Genomic DNA, 20,073 nt, shown 5'->3' with positions numbered 1-20,073 from the left:
TGTTCCAGGTGGTTCAAAGTGTTCACAAGAAGGAGCCGCGACGCAGTCAGCAGGGCTCGTGATGGTTCCGACAAGAGTTCTTCTCCGTAGGGTCAGCCGCGATTCAATCAGCAGGGCTCTCGACTCCGGGATACAACTGCCGATCTGTGGTGGGGTCGCCCCAGATATAGGTCTGGAGCCCTTTGATGTCCGGACCTATGCGCCCGGGGGGGCGGAGTGGCCGGGTGGAGGCGGCCAGACGCCCAGCAGGAGAGGCGCCAGGCCCAAGGGAGTTGCAGGGCGATCACACCTCGAGAGGGGAGGACAGTTGGGGGTCCCATCGATACTGTCCTCCGCCGGGGGCGATGAATGGTTCCTGCGGCACCCCCTGGCCAGTCCGTGGTGCCTCGATGTCGGGGCTTCGCTGGGGTCGAGGCCGGGTTGAGCGGGGTCGCGCTGGCTGGTGCACAGAGTGACGTGCATGCCAACAAGATGGCGGAGCCACGAGGAGTATGCGACCGCGTGCAGCTCAGGGTGAAGGGCCTTGGTGCAGTTCAGACGGGTGGCCCGTGAAGGCCGGGGCGGGGAACGGGCACAATCCATGGGGTTAAGGACCACGCCACGAGGCCGGGTCCAACATAAACCAATTGGAATTACTGTCACATAGTAGTGCAACCCGGTTTTCCTTGTCCTCAGCTGCTTCCACGCACACCATTGCAACCAGTTTGCCCTCCTGCTTCTTATTGAAACTGTGTTGCCTCTCTGTTTTCTAATTTACTGACTGTTTTTAGACTGGTCCATGCTGGTCAGACCCCATGTGGTTTTGGGCCTGCACACTGGTGCAATCTGTGCACTTGCATTGGAATGGGTTGAGAAGGCAATTAAATATTGTGTTGCAAGAATTCTGGAGTACAACATTACAACAAAGACAGATTTTCCCAGCGGTTGAAGTGCATTAAAAAAAAGTATGGGAACTGTAATGCTGCGCATAATGGCGGCGGAGTGGATGAGCATTGGGCGGGGTCAAAAGCATGGCTAAAAACAAAACATTTAACTATTTTTCACTCTTTAACCACCAGGCAACTACATATAAAATAATGCACTATCACTCATTACGAAACCTTTATTAGTTAATGTACTGCAGGGGTCGGTGTGTGTAACCAGAGAGTCACAGAAATGATACCTGGTTGGGACGGTGGAGAATAGTGATTTGTGTATGTTTAGTGCTACAAGGTCAGACTTTGACAGAAAACACTGTGGATATGCAAGTCATTATTTTAAACTGTAATTACACACATTATAAGTTTGGCTGCTACAAAATGTGCAAAAATGTGTAAGATAAAAAGTACTTCCAAAATATAGATTTTAGTAATACCCGGCTGTCTGTAGTGCATTTCGTTTAAAAGCACACAATTTACAGCTCATATAGCAGCTCCCTTGCAATGTCACTCACATAGAATAAATATATTTGTGTCATCAGGAAGCTTCAAGTAATTCTGATAATTAAAGCCAATATCAACTTCCAAGCACCCTTTACAATTGCAGACTAACCAGTTGTGAACATTTACATTTCTTCCAGGCAGGCAGGCAGACACCCTGGCCAGGACGCTTGTTTAGCTGTCTGCCCCTCTCTCTGATTCACAGCACAGGAGAATCCCTGCCTTACAGCTCAGCTGAAGCATTTCAACCGTCGGAATTAACTCTCCCAAGACGGTTGTCTTTCTACAAAAAGTAGGGAAACAGTTTTTATTCAAATAATAAAAGCTTGGGCACGTCGTGCCACTTAGCTCCTGCTCACTTTGACCGCTGGTTTTCCCAAACTTTCTTTATTGAAGCATATCACTTAAATCCTCCTTTAAGGGATATCTTTGAAGCAGTATGTTTTATAGAGCAAAGTCATACTAACTCTTGGTAGCCTACCTTAGAAAAACTCATCTGGAGTTCGAGCCGGTAAGCTGCGGGAGGACAAGGAGTAATTGTTAAGCCCCCCTTTTCTTCAGGTCCAATTTTACGATGGTGGAAACTCAACTTCTCAGTGCATCTCCTTCTGGTGGGATAGAACTAAGCAAGTTGCCATGTTTTCCTCCTTTATCTCCCGGTTGGCGGTGTCAAATTCAAGATCCAGGCTAAAATGCTCATAGAAGTGTATTTAGTGCTATCAATACACTGTTCAGATGCAAATCGCTGACCAGGAGAGGCACTATCATGGCAGGAGGCGCTCTGGCACCGCTGTTAAAGTTGAGAGGAGTCCACTGAACCCCAAATATGTTATACATGCCGACAGCTTTATCATTAAGAGTCTCTTCACTAAAATCTGAACCTAATCCAATGTTGGCTGTCCGTCAAGAACCCAAGCTGTGCACCAAATCCAGAGGGTAATGAGATTCATTCAAAATAACTAGCTAGTCTGTCTCCAGAAACTATATTCTCTTCTTTCCGTTCGTGTTTTCACAGATGTCGACAAAACCGAGGAAAACTGCCCATTATCTCTTCATCATTTCAATCTGTTATGATATTTGCTTCTTCCCTAATCCTTGCAAATGGAGAGGGGATCCTTGTTGATCAGTAGCCAAGTGTTGCTGAGGTTCCCTCCTATCGAGCAGTCTCATATCTAGCATCCTGGCTCTGTGATTTCTCTATAAAATAATTTATACCGCTGTGTCCTAGCTAACCCCCTACTTAAGCGACATGTCTCGTGGCATGTTTACTATTTGTCAAGTGATCAAAACGAGACACTTCCAGTTGCTGAAGATTGAGTTGCAGCTGTGGGAATGTCTCGATTAATTTTCTAACCAAGAGAATTGATTTGCTTGCACCATCCAAGATGGCATGAAATGCCTTTCAGCAAATCAGTTTCCTTTGAAGTGTGTTTTTAAATGTGGATGCACAATTTGACACGTGAAGCAGTTTATAAACTTAACAATCGTCAACTGTCTAACAGTGTTGTATATCCCTACTTGTTCCCATTACACCACTCCATAAAAATAAGGCAGTATTTGCAGAGTATCTGTGGGAAAACCTCTGAGTCGAGCCATGAGAGGAGCGCAGTGCATTGGGGTGCAGAACAAGCATGATGCATGTGAGAAATAAACAATAGTATTATAGTGAAGCCGGTTAGCTGGGATGGGAGTAGCCAGTTTCATTGAAAAAGAGTGTGCATGTTTTTCAGTTTTTTACCTGCCAATAATGTAGAAAGAAATCGATTTTGATGAAAATGAAATCAAATATCGTGAGGCAGGCACAGGGACTGCCAGGGGCAGGTCGGGCACTTTGCAGGGGAAGCATTTGACTATTGATGTTTGGATGAAAGGCTTTTTGTTCAGAGTGAGATATCAACAGGGAAGTAAGAGGAATAGTGAAATGGACTTGACTGAGGGTTGAAGGAGATTCTGGTTGGGGTGGGGGAGGGGGAGCCACCAGACATGCTGTTCCGTGAACATTGAAGATCAGTTTTGCACTCTTTCAGAGAACAGCGGCGCCATGACAGTATAAGGAGCCCCCCTCCTCCAAAGACAGGGACGCCATGCTGCTGTCCTGGCCACACTGATGGATGCCAGGTAAGTCTCCTTCACCATAACACTGCTTGCACTTTTTAAAACTTCTTGTGTTCCCTCGCCCTGAAATGCTATTGCCTACCAAAAATAAAAGTGAAAATGTCTGGGAAGGAAACCTAAACGGAGCATTACACCACCTATGCAGGGACTATGGAATCTAAAATATACGTCATGGAATAGCATGGAGGGATGAATCCTGTAGGTTGATGAGAGGAGGGTCTGATCAATTTTGTTCTAACAGGACTTGAGCCTGCCAACCGTTCTTGCATGTGCACAGCGTGACTCTACCATGAGATGTACGCACAACCTGACCAGTGATCGACTGCCTTCGGGAGCTTAGCTGAGCTTGGAGTCTGAACTCCTGTATTTTAAACTCCCCTAACGCAGCTGGAGCGTCGGGTGGCGCTGCTCTCGACCCCATGTTTACGAAGTGGCGTTCAGCCACCTAATGTGACTTAACCCACCTTGTAAATATGCCCCTTACCGCAGCAGGCCACTGCGTCAAAGGGGCAGGCAATGGGTGTTGATGTGGGCGTTTCACCGCAACACCCATTGCCTTTTGACGCTGCCCCATATTTACAATGATGGGGCAGTGCCAAAAACTAAGGCCCGGTAAAACCTGGACTTTGGATGGCGATACGAGGAGAAACTGTTAATCTCGCCTCAAATTTTGCTCTTTCTTTGTGTGCTGCATTCTGCATCACGCATAGAAACAGCACATGGCCTTTAAAGACTGTTGATGTGCAGGAAGGTGTCCATTCCTGCACATAAACAATTGCCCCCGCAGCGCAGGCACCCTTGCTAGATGGCACAACGGTGCATTCACTGGTGCTAGGCAGCTTTTTTAACACCAGCGCTAGGGGAAATGCAAGGGTGAGCTGTATTTTTGTAAATACGGCGCATCCCTGCAATTTAAAAATGTTGGAGCGCAGCGTTGCCAATTTTGGCATAACACCGCGCTCCGACATTTTGTTGTAAATATCACCCTTTGTTTTTGAACTAAGCCAGAACAATAGATCCTTTCAAATTATTAAAATGAGAAAAAAAAGAACCCAGTTACCATTTCTAAAATAAATGTATAAGTTGCACTTTAAGCTTAAATATTTGTAGCACATTTTTAGTAGTTTAAGCTTTATCCAATTTAGTTCCTTTCGAGAATGAGCCATGCGGCCCACATATAGCATGCTGCAAAGGTAAATATTACGGGATTGTCCGTACTGTAGCATAGGCCCAAAGCATCAATGTATGATGGTATATGGAAAGATTTAAATAGCGGGATAAGGCATTTACGAAGGACAGTGTGCGTTTTTGTGAAAAAAAGCATAAAGTGTAGAGTCATGTACCGCGCACCCCCACTTCCACCTTCACAGATACATAATTCATTTCTCACCGACCTCCTCTCAATTTTGTCAAAAAGCTGAAGTTGAAAGTTTGCCTAATTTAAATTTTACATATAAAGTGTAACGCCTCCGGCTGCATACAGTCAAGATACTGTTCAAACCCTGGTATTTTTTTTAACTAAAAGAGAACTTGAGGTCACTCAGGCTGGCTGGTACTCTTTAGCTTGTGAATATGCTTCCTTCACTAATTTGATCTCATTGGGTCAGATTGTTACTTGGTTATTCCAGAAGTGACCAAACCTTAGATCCGGAAGGGTGTGTTTAACAGGTGCTGCCCATGAATTCCTGACCGCCCCACCTGGGGAAATAGTTCTGTTTTAGATGTTTAGATGTTAAATATATTTCCCCGATGGGATTTCTGTTTATTCGCAGTTAGAACTGCACAGGACTCAGTGCAGGGATATCGGCGATGGGTTTAATACCTTCCTCCCTATACAGGGGTACCTCCATGACCCAGCTTAAGTAAGGACCTTAGAAATCAATTTTCGATTATTTGTAAGTCTTTTGTCTTGATGTAGTAGAGCTGTCTCTATGAACTGCTGTTGCGTGTGAACTTGTTGTATTATACTAAGGGATTGGCTCCCAATTTTGGGTTTGAGTTGCAATGCAGTATTAGCGTTTTGTTTTAGTACAATCGTGGCCTTTTCTCTGTGAGCATCCCAGTGTAATTTATGTATCCCAAGATAGTCGAAACTGAATTTGCATCTAAGAGCGGCACCATTTTCTATAGGGCGCTTTCTCAGAGAATGGACAGGCTTCATTACCATAAGCTTGGTTTAAGTGGAATTAATAATCAGGTCTTTCTTTTTGCAGTCATCTTTTAATGTCCACAATAACTAGCATTCTGTGTCTTTGAAAGCACAATGGCATCTTCTGCAAAGAAGAGAATTGATATTTTCTAGTTACACAGCTTTGTGTAGAAAATTGGCCAATAGCAGGGGGGATTAAGCAGGGTCTGCCCCTTAAGATGGGTGCATGTGTTCTGCTCATATTCTTGTTCCAGCTGTAATGGTGCTCAGTTGGCGTACATTTATTTATTTTATTTATTTATAATTTTATATAGCGCTGAATCACCCCTAAGGGTATCTCTGCGCTTGCGACAGCGGACCATCTTGAGCTAGAAAAGGTATGTTTTCATCAGCTTTCTAAAACGGAGGAGGGACATTTCCATGCGAAGATATTGGGGAAGGCTGTTCCAGAACAAAGGAGCCAAGTACGAAAAGGCCCTGCCGCCAGAACGGGCTTTATATACTCTAGGAACAGCAAGAAGAGTTTTAGATCCTGATCTAAGTGAGGATATAGGATTGTAGGCCTTTAATTTCATAGTTAGATACCAGGGACTCAGCTCATTTAGAGCCTTGAAAATCATGCAACCTGTTTTAAATTGCACTCTTTTTCTAATTGGCAACCAATGTAATTCATGCAATAAAGGCAAAGAGGGGGTTCTGGCCGGAGACTCCGTAACCAGTCGAGCAGCTGTATTTTGAATGACCTGTAGTTTGTCCAAAGAGGCAGCATGAGCAGAGAGAAGAAGAGCATTGCAATAATCAATCTTGCTCATGAGCAAAGCCTGAATTAGAGTCTTCCTGGTGGATAATGGAAGCAACGGAAAAACTCTTCTAAGTAAACTTAGAGTGTGATAGCAAGACCCAGCCATTGTATTAACATGGGTCTGCAAAGTGAGTTTATTATCAAGCTTGATGCCCAGATTTTTGGCTACCTCTTTAGGTGCAGGGGCTTTACCCAACTCCTCCGGCCACCAGCTAGGTGACCAACAGATGGTCACAGATACATGTAGAGCAGTAGGACATAACACAACCTCAAAAAGGTTGCAATAGATTTCTGCTTCTTTTATGGTCTTACCTACAGAGATTACTCTATGTTAGTGTAAACGCACAGCTTACATTGGCCTTCTGGCTTGGATCACACATTATAGAAATCTAAACACTCTCACCACCATGAAATCACATGCTCTCAATGACACACATGGGCACATTTTAGAAATACACCTCCAGTGTTTTCAAACCCCATAGTAGGTCATGGCACTGCTCCCTCAACAAGTTGCATCAATCACAAAATTAAAAAGCCAGTCGCATCCGGCCTGGGCTTATTTCTAATTGCTGGGCAAAGGACATGTTGCCCGCTTAAGAGAGGAGTAGACAGCTAGTAAATGCCCTTTTACACAGGTATCTTTGGCGCAAAAATAACACAGCAATGACTCATTCAGCACGATACTGTTACTTGCCCAAAGAATTTCCAGAGCAAAATACCCAGAGTGCATCATGAGAATGAATCAGATTCAGTTGCCATCAATATAACATAATTGTCCAAATGTCACACAAGCAATTTGAAGCTTGAATATTGCACTTAGTTGCCAGGTTGCAATCATCATATCAAAATATTAAAATTGAATGACCTTTTAACAAAAGTAGGGAAGATGGATTATAGTTATATAATGAAATAAAACTAGGCCTGGGCAGAGCTCATGGAGTTCTGCTCCTCGAAACTTGATAACGCGTGACGCAAAAACTTTGCCGGGCTCCGCGTAGTTCCACGACCGGCGGAGTTTGGCAAGTAGCACTGCTTGCACTGATTTTTAGCACTGGCAGTTTGTCCCGCACTGTAATATCAGCACAAACAGCACTATGCACAGAGCAAGAGGGCACAGCTTCATTCTGCCACTCGAGTAGATGTTCTACTCGAGCGGCAGCATCCTTCAACGCAAACAGCAGGTTTCTCAGCACAAGCAGTCGCGACCTGACGCGAGCTGTCCCGACCTGCCGTGACCACACGCATTGAGAAATCTCACCGGAAGGAGGTCTAACGCTTACTTTTTTCTCGCAAGCGCTCACCAACTTAATGTTAGTGAGTCGTTTGAGAGAAAAAACTCAGCTCCATGTCACTTTGTGGAGTTTTGCAGAACGCAGAGCGGGCAAAACTCCGCAAACTCCGTCGGCGGAGTGGAATTCTTCGCCGACCCCTAAATAAAACTAGATTCAACTGAGTCTGCTGTTGTGGTCACAACGAGGACGGGATCTTGTCCCCAGCGAAGTTAGATTTAATTGTGTTAGGCGTCTCATGGATGTGGTTTGGTGGACTTTACGGTTCCATGCAGACTATGGTTCTTCTGAAAACCTTTAAAAAGTTAATATCAACATTTTACATAGTGGATGTTTAAAGCGTAGGCAGTGAAAATTCTCTATTTTCTCTCACTGTTTATGTTATCCTCAATATCTGTTTACTAAACAAGTGTTCAACATGCTCAGGAATGTTTGCCACTTCAAATATTTTAACTGTGTTCTCTGTAATCCAAACTGACTGGTTGGTGCTTCAGATGAATTACAAATTGACCCTGGTTTTTAGTGCAACACAATTCAGGAAGCTCACATTGTTAAGAGATCATACTAATAGATGACATGCACAGTAGAAAATACCAATTACATAAAGCACTGCAGCACCTAGGGCCTCCATGCTGGCAAAACAGGAGAATCTCTAATTACATTAGCAAAACTCCAGAAACTAATACAAAGAAACCAAAGGGAAAAGAAAACAAATGTGCGGTAGCAAAACAGATTGCAAACTAGTACAACAGCCAGGACATTACAACATACGAAGGTTGCAAGGACGGTTGTTCTTGGCTGCTACTGTCTCTATAGAATGAATGAGAATGGTGGTTGTTTGGGGATGGGTGGGAGGTCAAAAAAAAAAAAAAAAAAAAGAAAAAAAGAATGAGAATTTGTATAGTGTGATGGCTGCCCTAAGCACAAGGCATCCTGGCGCCACACACCACAGTCGAAATAGATAAGCAGACTAGTTCACTAAAAAAACGCAAGGATTTCAGGTGTTTACAGAAAGAGATTCCAGAGACAGCCATACGGATGTGTGGTTGAAGAGAATTCCAGAGCTTGGCGGGAAGGAAAACAAAGAGTAGTCCCTATCCTAAAGTGGTAAATACAGGGGACTTTAAGCCTATTAACAGTCATGGATCCGCACAATCTAGCCAGCAGATATTGCTGTACTAGGTTCTGCATGTAGATGGGCCCTGTGTTAGTGAGGGCTAGGTGATCATGAGGGATTTTAGACTGATTCTGTAGTGGATAGGCAGCCACTGGAGTGCTTTGAAATGTGAAGAGACATATTGATGCCTTGGTAATTTAAGGATAAGCCTAGCTGTTGCTTTCTGGGTGATTTGAAGATGTGATCTAGAGTATAAACCTAAGTAGAGGGCATTCATATATTCGAGCTTGGCTGTGATGGGAGAACACACCACTGTTGTATGCAAGGAAATAGGCACTACCTTTAATATGATCTATCCTTTTGTTAATGCTGAGGGAGTTGTTGGGAAGATGAATGACCCATTCTGACCCTTATATGCGCAGCTGTGGTTGGGCAGAAGAGGAGGGTGGGCTCTGGAGAGCCGTCCTGCTAGCAGGCAGCAGAGCAGCAACCAGCATTCCTGTCAGAGTGATCCAACCTGAGGCTTGATTCAGGTCTGGAGCTGGGTGCAGGTGGCCAGGCGTCTTGGGGAGGTGCAACACGCTTGCACTGGGAGTAGTTACCCACGTCTACAGTCCACAACACTTCACAGTTCTGTTGGTGATGAGAAGCACCATGCACTGGTCACATCAGCAAGGCTGCAGAGCGGACTTCCTATGGTGAATCCAGATGAAGATCCAGCCGCCAGGCTGGAGGAAGTGTCAGACTACAGTCCGACAATCCGGTAAGGGAGCTGGAACCTGAGAACGTAAACTGTTGTGATGGTGAATATGTTTTCTGCATTATTGGAGCACAGCATAAACATTAAATTGCAGGGATAACTAAGCAGCGGAGGTGGGTGGGTTTGAAGGCGGCACCATCATAGGGCGGTCCATAACCACCTCATAGGGGCTCAATCTTGTTTTCTAAGTGAGTATGGCCCTGATGGAACACTGAGTTAGGGGAAAAGCCTCTGGCCACTTCAACTGAGTTTCAGAACTAATCTTGGCTATCTTATTCCTTAGAGAACTGTGTTTTCTTTTCACTTTTCAGGCCGACTCTGAGTTATAGGCATAATGGAAGTATTGATACGTCTCAAAAGCCTTGAAAATCGTGTATAAAGGATGAAATGAAGTGTCTTCTTGATTGCTGAGGAGGTGTCTCAGGATTCTTAAACAGGAAATTAGGTCCCTAATTAAGCGTTTAGCAACCGTAATGGCATCCGCTCACGGACACGGATAAACTTCCGCACACACTAAAAACGTATAGACATTTACAAGTACATATCAGAAAGAGGAACATTTGGGCATCTGGATAAAATCCATTTGAAGGTACACAAAAGGGACACCATGGAAGGCGGCAAACAGGGGTGGTGGTCGTCTTGATCCCTTTCCCAGCATTATGTGACTGACAGGTGAGACTGGAATGGCTATAATTTTGGGCAATAGAGGAAAAGCGGAATGCATACCAGTGGGTTTCCCATGGCAGGGTTCATGTCATCCCTACCTACCTACATGGGCAGCTCCAGATACAACCAAGCAAGGTTGGGGGGTAGAAACTTTGGTGCGATCACACGCCACACATGCTTTTTCTCTACACTCCTTGCAGGTCTCTTTTACACTTCTGTTTGATCCAGTTCTGTTTTTCACTCTTGGATTCTTACTCCTGCAACAGAGACAACTCTTTTATGTAGGGCACACGAATGAAATTGTACTCTACATCATACATAGCAGCATCTATGGCTTGTAACAGGGCCGTTTTTCTAGAATCGGAATCACGGTTGTATCATGGTACAACGCATGCCTTAACAACTCATGCATGTACATCGTGGTCTCTACCACAACCGCATCTTTAGCATGCATGCCTTTACCCCGCATGCCTTTACCACGCAATTTTGTGGTAAAGACATGGTGGGTAAAGGGGCCTGTGGGCTAAAGATTATACCCCTGCCCCCTGCCCTGTAAACTGTCCCTTTTCCCCCTGCCACCTAAAAATTAAACCCACACCCCAAAAACAACACTGACCCCAGCCCCCACGCCCAAAGCTATCCCCTGCATCTCTAAACTACCCCAGCCCTGCAAAATGTCCCTTCTCCTCCTGCCCTGAGCCCTAAAAATTAAACACATGCCCCAAAAACTAACCCAACCCCAGCCCCCCTGCCTTGAGACTTAAACACTATCCCATATATCCCTAAACTATCCTGACCCTGTCCCCTGTCCCTTCTCCCCCTGCCCTGAGCCCTAAAGATTAAGCCCATGACCCAAAAACTACCCTGCCCCCTTGCTCTGAGCCCTGAAAACTATCTCCTACATATCTAAACTACCCCGACCCTGCTCCCTGCCTTATAAACCTCCCTTTTCCCCTGCCCTTAGCCCTAAAAACTGTCCCCAACCCTAGAAACAACCCTGACTCCCTCCTGAGTCCTAAAAGTAACCACCACCCTGAAAATCTACCCCCTCCACCCCCTAACACCCCCAAGACCAAGCTCTAGCCCCACTTACCTCACCATGTCCTCTCCCAATTCCTGATAGTCCTTCCTCTTCCTGACTTCCACTTCCTGTACCTCTGCTTGGCATTCAGACAGCACATTGCCTTAACCACACATACGCGTTGTTAAGGCACATGCATGGTTAAGACAAGCATGGTACGGTTTGCGGGGAAATGGCACATGTGGCACAGCCCACGTTGTTAGGGCCTTTTCCCCTTAATCAGGAATGGCATTTCCCTCCGGACACTTCATTATTCGTCATCTTTGTGGAACCGCGGAGAGTGCTAAGTATGCATGAAGTTCACACCAATTGTAGTGTCGGACGAGGAGTGAAATTGTTCCCCTTTTTCTCATTCAACGACAAGGACTGTGAACACACAGGCTGTATCCTGACACATATTTCTAACAAGATGAATCCAACTATACAGGAGACATTGGCTAATTCATGATTACTTTATCATGTTTGGCCCTTGGATAGAGTCTTCCAAGGATTTATAGTATATCCTCAATGACTATAGACATATGAACTTAGCAGCTTAAATTTTGGATGATGATTGATATCTCTTGAAATTTTCCTTGTGCCCTGAATAAGTCTACATGTATGTGGACGAAACGCGTTGGCTGGGTTTTGATAAGTATTGATGATGCAACAATAAATTGAAGATTTACAATCACTTCCGGAACTCTGTGGACATATTTGGAATCTGAATGGACATTGTAGAAGTGGTGCACCTCTGATTGCTTTGTTTACCTGTTTTACCTAAGCCAGGTTGGCACTTTTTGGGCAGAGGGTGTCTACAGGGAGTGCCCACATTGCTAAATTCAAATCCTTTTATCTAATTTTAGGGGGCGATAAAAGTTGTGAGTGCAGCATCAGTTTGTGGTCCACTGCCTAGTGCTCCTTGCCTTATATTATCATTGCAGTGTTGGTTGGCAGCCCACTTAACTACTTCTTGTATTTTCGGCAACAACAATGCACTTAACACTTTTTTTACATAGCAATTCTTTATGGGGGTACCAGCAGATGTCAAGAATCCCCTCCACACCCAGAGCAGCTCAAAGTCATTCACAACACCAAATGCATACTAAGCATCTGTGAATACAGATACATTACTTTTGTCAGCCAAGATGCAAGCTTGAGTTTGGCAACTAGAACACATTGTCAATTCTAGGGCATGAACCACCCGAAAAATACTCTATTACACAGTTTGGAATGGATGTGTTCATAAGATCAATATGGGGCTTTGTTATATATTCAGATAGCACAACACAATCATGAGGTTTTCCCTTCTCATTCGTGGGCATCAGAGTTGGCCGGGTTCAGAGTCGGGCAGCTGATGAGGGTAAAATGAGAGACAAACAACAACAGAATTTCGTATTGGGCCAACCTGCCATTGGAAAGGTGTTGTGTCCTAGTAGTAAGTAGTAGTCAACAACAGCGTGGAGGACTGTAACAACAAGAGTGCAGCTTAAAAGTCAGAGGCTTCAGCAAGATGTGTAGCAGCTGTTCAAAGAAGATACATGGTGGGAGCCCAGCTGGATGGGGTCCAAAGTGGAAGAATAGTATGTTATGGGCTTTTTCTGATCTCAGTGATTGTGTACTAAAACCAAAAGGGCAAACCCATTGTGTTCATAACAAGACAGAGTCAGCCTATTCTGTTCTGTTTACTTCAAACACACTTTGCATTTAGTCACAGAAATGGATGCGTTTTCTAAAATATTTGGAAACTGTTCCTTAAAGCTCATTAAATCAGGAGGGGTGTAAGGGAACTGAACAGGTACTCTATCTCCTAGGGTGAGGTAGTCTCTTAGCATAAAGGGCATGTTGGGTTAGTCATCATCTGCATCGCTAAAATGTGATGAAGCTTCTGCCCCCTCTCTGTTAATCCAGATTCTAGGCAGTCACTCTGCAGGACTTCTTTAACTCTCTTGGGTAATGATGGAACTGCTTTCCCTGGGATTGCTACGCACAGTTGGGACTGACTCCACTCTTTGTCTAGACCTCTCTGCAGTAGTGAGCCTGCATCTTGCCTAGTTATTTGAGCTCTTCCTTTTGATGCTCTGCTGTCAATCGCTTGAATGTGCACCCCGGACCTCTTCAGTTATCATGAGCAAAAAAATCAAAGAAACCCTCCTTAATTGGGTCCTAGCTCTACTTCTCTTAACCTTTTGGTTCAGTGATTTCAAGGAATAAATAGGGGGGAGGTGGAGCAGTAGAAGCACAAGCTCTAGCTCTGTCCCTAAGTTGGCTTATTTGATATTCCAGTTTCTCCTGGGTCTGTTTCATGCCATGGCCTTGGTATTCATGTTTGTGTCTATTCGCCTCCTTATGCCACTTTGAAATAATGGCCATTTTATTGCCTCAATCTTGTTTTTAGGACCCTTTAAAATCTTTTGTTAGTTTCCTATCTCTCTAGATCTAGAAACCATGATCAAGAAAGGACTTTGTGTCTTCCTAGGTGGTGATTCTTACCCACTGTTTTGGAAATCTGCATGTGGCTTTATGATACTAGTGGTACATAGTGTGGGCAGACGTCCTTATCGGTTTGTATTCGCTTTGTTTATATTTCTTTGCCCCAATCAATCCATCAAATTGGCCATTTGTATAGCACACAGCTGCTTCCAGTGAAGTTTCCAGGCACTTAAGCAGGCAGTTTAACAGCAGTAAATCCAATGCCAGTAAGAAGAGCGTGATTTAGCTTTTGTCAAAGAGGAACATTTTCAGTTCTTATAAGTCGAGATGGATGGGTCTCTCAGCAAATTTATTGGGTGAGTATTCCACATCTTGGCTGTTAAAACCGTGAAAGATCTTTGTCTTGTGCGTACAAATTTTGGGACGCGGAGCAGAAGAAAATGATTTGATCTAAGTGCTCTGCATTATTGATATGGGCGCTGTCTTTTTTGCAGATAAGCAGGGCCTTGTCCAGAGAAAACTCTATTGTTAGAGCTTTGAATTTGATTCGATTTATCACCGGATGTCAGTGAAGTTGCTTCAGATGAGGGGATATGGCCTAGCTGTACAGGACTTTTTGGATCAACCCTGCAGTTGCGTTCTGCCCAATCTTCATTTTGCAAGCTAGAAAAGCAGGGAGTCCCAGGTATAGACTATTTCCTTAGTCTAACCGGGAGGTAATCAAAGTGTGGACTACAGTTTTGCACACTTTTTCTGGGATAAAATGCAGCATCTTCCTTAGAGATTTATTTTTGGCAAAATAGACAGAAGACTGCTGTTTGATTTGTGAGGAGTAAAAGAACCTCAAGCCAAACATGACTCCCAAATTTCTTGCATGCTCCGCAGGGACCGTCGGAGATCCAAGTTCCTCTGGCCACCATACATTAGAAGAAGGAGGAGAACATGTACCAAGGAAAAGTCCATCAGTTGTGTCTAAGTACAACTTTAAACTTTGTCAAGATAGAGTCTGCGTTTTCCTGAAAAGATAATAGGAGCTGGGCATCATCAGTGTAGGACACAACTTCTGCACAACAAGCTTCAATCAACTGAGCCAAAGGAGGCTAAGCAAAGATTGAAAATGTAGGTCTTATACCAGATCCACATAGTATGGGCCTTGGGGTGGAAGAAAAAGGCTGGAGATAGACTCTCTGAGATTTCTACTTTTAAAAAGACCTCAGCCAATAGAGAGCTTTCCTTTGGATACTTGTCCTTTTAAATCTCTCTAAAATGGTTACATGAGAAACTGTGTTGAACGCTGCCGATAGGTCTAAAAGGACCACCATCGCTGCACTTCCAACATCAAGATGTGCTTAAATTAATTTTGTGACTTCCAGTAGAGAAGTCTTGGTACCCACCCTTTGTCTGAAACTAGATTGCGTATCATGCAGCAACCTGTTATCTTCCAAGTAGGTAGAAAGCTTTCTTTTAATCAATTTTTCTGTAATTGTAGCTGCTGCAGGCAAAATGAAAATAGCTCTGAAATTACTCCGTGTGGCCGCATCAGCAGTGGATTTCTTCAGCAATGGTCGAAGAAAAGCTTGTTTCCATCCTACGTGGAAAAGAACTGCTTCTACTGATTGATTTAGAACTCTGGTAAATACTAGATTGATAATAAGGGAAATTAGTTTTAAAATACTCAGTGGACTGAAGAACCGGAACCTTTTGGGTCCGGCAGCGCAGGGTACGCCTTAATCTCCTGGGTTCTCCTGCTCAGCTACACAGAGACACGGGGACCCTCCGTCGGCGTAAAAGATCAGATTTTATTAGCTGCAGCCAGTACAGTTGTCCTAGAAGTACACACGGTATGTTGTCAGGAGACTGCCACTTCACTCCGTGGCTCACAATCTTTTATACCACATAGGTGACATATACATTAACCAAATATACACCCAGAACATATAAGAAAGAGCCAATAAGAAAAGTTGGAAAACAGGACAGAACCAATAGAAAAGGTTTGAAAACAAAGTGTCAGATGACTCGAAGCAACCGTGTTTACCACCCCTCCCTCAAACTAATTAATTAACAGATTCGCAACTAACTTGCAGGTGGCGAGATATGTTTGTGTGTGTTGGAGGACAGTTGTGAAACAAGAGAATGCTAGCACAGGACAGTGAAGGCCAGACGATAAGATAAAGTCAGAAGAGAATAGTGTGAACCAACAGATAGTTGAGACGGGGATTAGAAAACCAGACAGGGATTAGTGTACTCGGCCAGTGCTAACATCAGCTTTGTAAATAGAGGCAGAAGGCTTATTTCGACACAAAGCTGCAGAAAAAGCAGAAAAGACTATGTTCGCCGTGCTGCCTGAGTGAAAGCAACACAAAATGGCGGCGGAGCACAAAATGGCGGGTCGATTCGATCACAATCGAAAATCGAATTTCCTCAGGACTAGGGTCTGCTGGTGATCCCAATTTGCATGTTTTAAGTTTCTCTAACGCATTTTCCTCAGAGATTTCAGAAAAGTTGGATAGTTTATATTTCTGTGGTGTAACCACATCTGTCCATGTCTCTGTTTCAGACCATGCTGGCAATATGGCATAAATCTTTTGAATTTTTTCCATCAAAGAAACATGATAAATCACCACACAAATCCCTAGAAGAACTAATATTGCTGTTGACAGACTCCGGGGAGAGGAAGGACTGAACCACCTTTGACACTTCCCAAGATGTATTAAATGCCATTAAAATGTGAGGTGAGATATTCCCTCTGCGCTTTTCGGGTTACTATATGGAAGTTTCTCAAAGCTTCCTTATACTTGGTCCTTACATTCTGTCCATAAGACTTTCTCCTAACACGTTCTAGCTTTTTAAAGTGGCTCTTTTTTTCTCAGTTCAGTCGACCAACCAAGGAGCTAAAGGTTTGGTCCTTGGCGTTCTTATAGGTTTTAGAAGTGTTATCGAATACAGAGCATCATAAATACATTTATTAAACTTAGCCGCATCTATATCCACACTCCCAGTTAGTAGGGGTGTTGATGATTGCAGCTTTTGGCAGATACATGTCTCTGTAATTTTGTGCCATGCTCTGGACAAAGAGGGCTATAGGCTTACTTTCTTTGGCTTCAGTATCACATTAAAAAGGAAAGGGATATAAAAATTATCAGTCCAAATAAGACATTCTGCCGGGGGGGACCTGTAGGTCATCGATATTTGAAAAAATCTCATTGAGGAGGTGTCCTGTCTCTTGTGTGGGTGCTTGTACCCATTCAAGCCTGCCAAGGTGTTATTAAGGGGAACTGCTTGTGCACATTTAAAATCATCCATGTGTAGGTTAAAATCCCCAATAATTCCCCAATCGATGCTTGCTCATTTGTACGCAGTAAACGAGAAAAGATCTACTGCTTATGTGTGCAGCTCATCCCATGGAGGTTGGTGAGAAGGAAATAGGAAGTAAGATTAGTGTTCTCTCTGTTGTGTGTTTTTCCTTAACTCTTCTCTGATCGAGGAGGTGGGAGGTGGAAAGCTGTTGTACACTCAGACCCAAAGATCCTCTTGCATTTGTCTGGCCTTTGTTCGTGCCCCCAGAGAGGCTAGCGAAGAGGCCAGGGTGGTTGGATCAAAGAACTCCTTTCTCACTCACACTCATCTTTCAAGGGTCTGTCCTTCGGCTCCCGGCCCTCCTGCCGACTTCCACATCCATGTACTGTTTCTAGAGTTGCTCACACTCAGCCATGGATTACATACACACAGTCATTGTTACTGGACTTCTCCAATTCCTTCCTACCCACGTGACACTTTTAGTGTACTAACAGAGGGTGATTTTTAGGAATTCCGGTGATCGCTTTACAGTACACACTAGATCTCGGAAGGTAACCACGTTATCAGTGATTAAAAGGAAGGATGCCCACCCAACCTCCCCAAATGAACCCTCGGGTTTCGTAGATTGTTACACAGCCATAAGCACACACTTTATATACACAATTGTGCAATTATTCTTCAGATGTCAGTTTTCCTTATTGGTATATGTTCAACCTTCACCCACCGCGGTGATCCTGGGTGTACTCGCTCTAGGATCTTCTTCGCATGGACGTAGTGAGGTCTTCTTTTCCTCCAATTAGATGGATTAAAAAATGTTAATACATTTGCAAGCTTAACAGTTTTCTTGGGTACTGCACCAGACTGGTGAAAGTTTCCCAGTCGTGAGCCCTAATGGAGTTGTGGGGCAAGAGACACCCAAATGACAAAACATGTGTTGGCAGCATTGCACGATTGCACAATTGTTTATATAATCTACACTTGCTTGTGCTGTATAATTGACAATTTTAGTGTACATTAACACATTTTAAGCAATATAAAACAATGCAGTAAGTGCTAGACTTCACCTAAATGTATTTTAATGTGCTTATAATGTCTGGTCCAGGTCCTGTGCTGAGACGTGCTCCCCCCTAGACCGTCTGGGGAAATCTCTCCCTTACTTCTAGCACCTGGGTTGTCATGTGGAGGCAGTTCAGCACCTGTTGTGCTAAAAAAACATTTCCTGGCCAATCTACCAGGTTCTTTAAAAGAAAACAGACTCTTGGGATAGTGCATAGAAGTTTAACACATGTTTAATGCCTAAATAGCCAGTTAGCAGGAAAATAAGTAATTTATCTTCTCAAAAGTATTCCCGAAAATTGGAGTGTTGCATGCCAACTAATCATTTAAGTACTTTTCCTGCTAATGGCAGTAGGGAGGTAGGCCGGTAATTAGCAAGAACCGTTGGGTCAGTTGAGGTTTTTTTTTGACAGGAGTTCAAACTTGGCCTGTTTCCACAGTGTTGAGAGAAAGGTTCAGAACTTGGCCTAGGGAGGAAGAGATTAAGCCGCTGGCAAATTGGAGGATGTAAGATAGACAGTAGGGTTATCTGGAGATCCTGAGTGGCAAGAGGCAAGTGCTGTTGATGTTTCCAATTTGGAGATAGTGGGGAAAAAAGAGACCCAGAGACCAGGTTCTGAAGTTAAGTGAGCAGATTTAGAGGAAATGAGTGGATTGAAGGAGGTTTAGGGAAAAAAATTGGAATCAATTTTGTTGTGGAAAAAATGTAGTGAGGTTGTCACAAAGACTTTGAGACAAGGCCATAGATCATGACAGGCTGTGGGGCAAAGCTTGGAGTTTACAATAGTGAAGCTTTCTTTTGCTATTGGAGGAATTAACTGATTAGATTGCGTAGAAGAGAGTGAGGGAAGAATATTAAGTTTTTGATATTATTTAATGGTAGACTTTTATATTTTTTTTGTCTCTGGTTTTATTTCCTTCTCCAGGGATATTCTATTTTTAATGTTCCTTTTTTTGTGCTTCTCAGGTTTTCAGAATACTAGTGAAAGCAGGGAGACCTATGAAATGAGTTTCTGAATTTGGCAGGGCAAGGCAGCTGAATCCAGGTGTTGAAACTGGTCATGTGTGCGGTGACTGCACTAGAGAGTGAATGAAGGTGTCTGGGCAGACCTTTGACCAAGGTATGGAGAGCTTCTTGGGAAGAGGAGGAGGAACAAATGAGAAAGTGACTAGAAACTGGAAAGGACTGGTGTGATGCGATCCATCCAACAAGACTCAGGTGCTCGACCATCTGAAAAGGCAAATTTGAGAAAATCAGGTCAAACATATTCCCAGCATTATGAGTAGGGGCAGCTGGGCGAGATTAAGATATGACAAGGGCAGACAAGTGAGTGTTATCCGAGATGTCTGCATGTAAATCATAGTCCACTTGAAGCAAGATGTTGGCGAACTTTAGGATAGAGGCCAATTATTCAAATCAGCATAAATCTCAGCCACTGTATTGTTTGCCACCCATGACAAACTGAGCCTGCACTAGAAGAGTAACATTCTACTAGACCTATTTTTTAATTATGGGTTTAAATACAGTATTAATTAAATGAAAAATGCAGCTCAGACTTCTGTGCGCAGCTGATGGGCCTTGCTCTCTTATGAAAATATTGCTGTAACCCCTTCAGATTTAATTGGCCACAAAATGCCTGTTAGGTACAAACTTTGATACACTTGTAGAAAATCAGCCCTGCCTTGGTTCGAGTAAGGGAGATTGAGGAATCCAGAGTCCTTGCTCGTGCGCATTCCTCCCAACCCTGCTGGACTGCACTAAGCAAGGAGTAGGGTGAAAGGGCATCCAATGGGTAAAAGATACAGTCGATACATGTACTGGTAATGTACTTGTAAGGTGTTACATTACAGAACATCTATACCTCGTGCCCCTTGTGATGTTCCTAACTTCCACATCAAGAAAACAGGCTT

At 43.8% G+C, this 20,073-nt stretch overlaps 1 protein-coding gene across 2 annotated transcripts in view; it reads left to right on the top strand.

Annotated features, from left to right (window-relative positions):
• The window catches only part of RASGRP2 (RAS guanyl releasing protein 2), a 595,380-nt gene that overhangs the window by 62,483 nt on the left and 512,824 nt on the right, over nucleotides 1-20,073 (top strand). For both annotated transcript variants that reach the window (XM_085625475.1, XM_085625474.1), the window contains exon 2: nucleotides 3,446-3,536. The gene's annotated coding sequence lies outside the window, so the exon portion shown is untranslated. The remainder of the gene's footprint in view (nucleotides 1-3,445; nucleotides 3,537-20,073) is intronic.

This window comes from Triturus cristatus, chromosome 9 (assembly GCF_964204655.1).
Source record: "Triturus cristatus chromosome 9, aTriCri1.1, whole genome shotgun sequence".
Taxonomy (NCBI): Eukaryota; Metazoa; Chordata; class Amphibia; order Caudata; family Salamandridae; genus Triturus; species Triturus cristatus.
The sequence above is the reverse complement of the archived record's forward strand: the minus strand, read 5'-3'. Positions and strand labels throughout refer to the sequence as shown.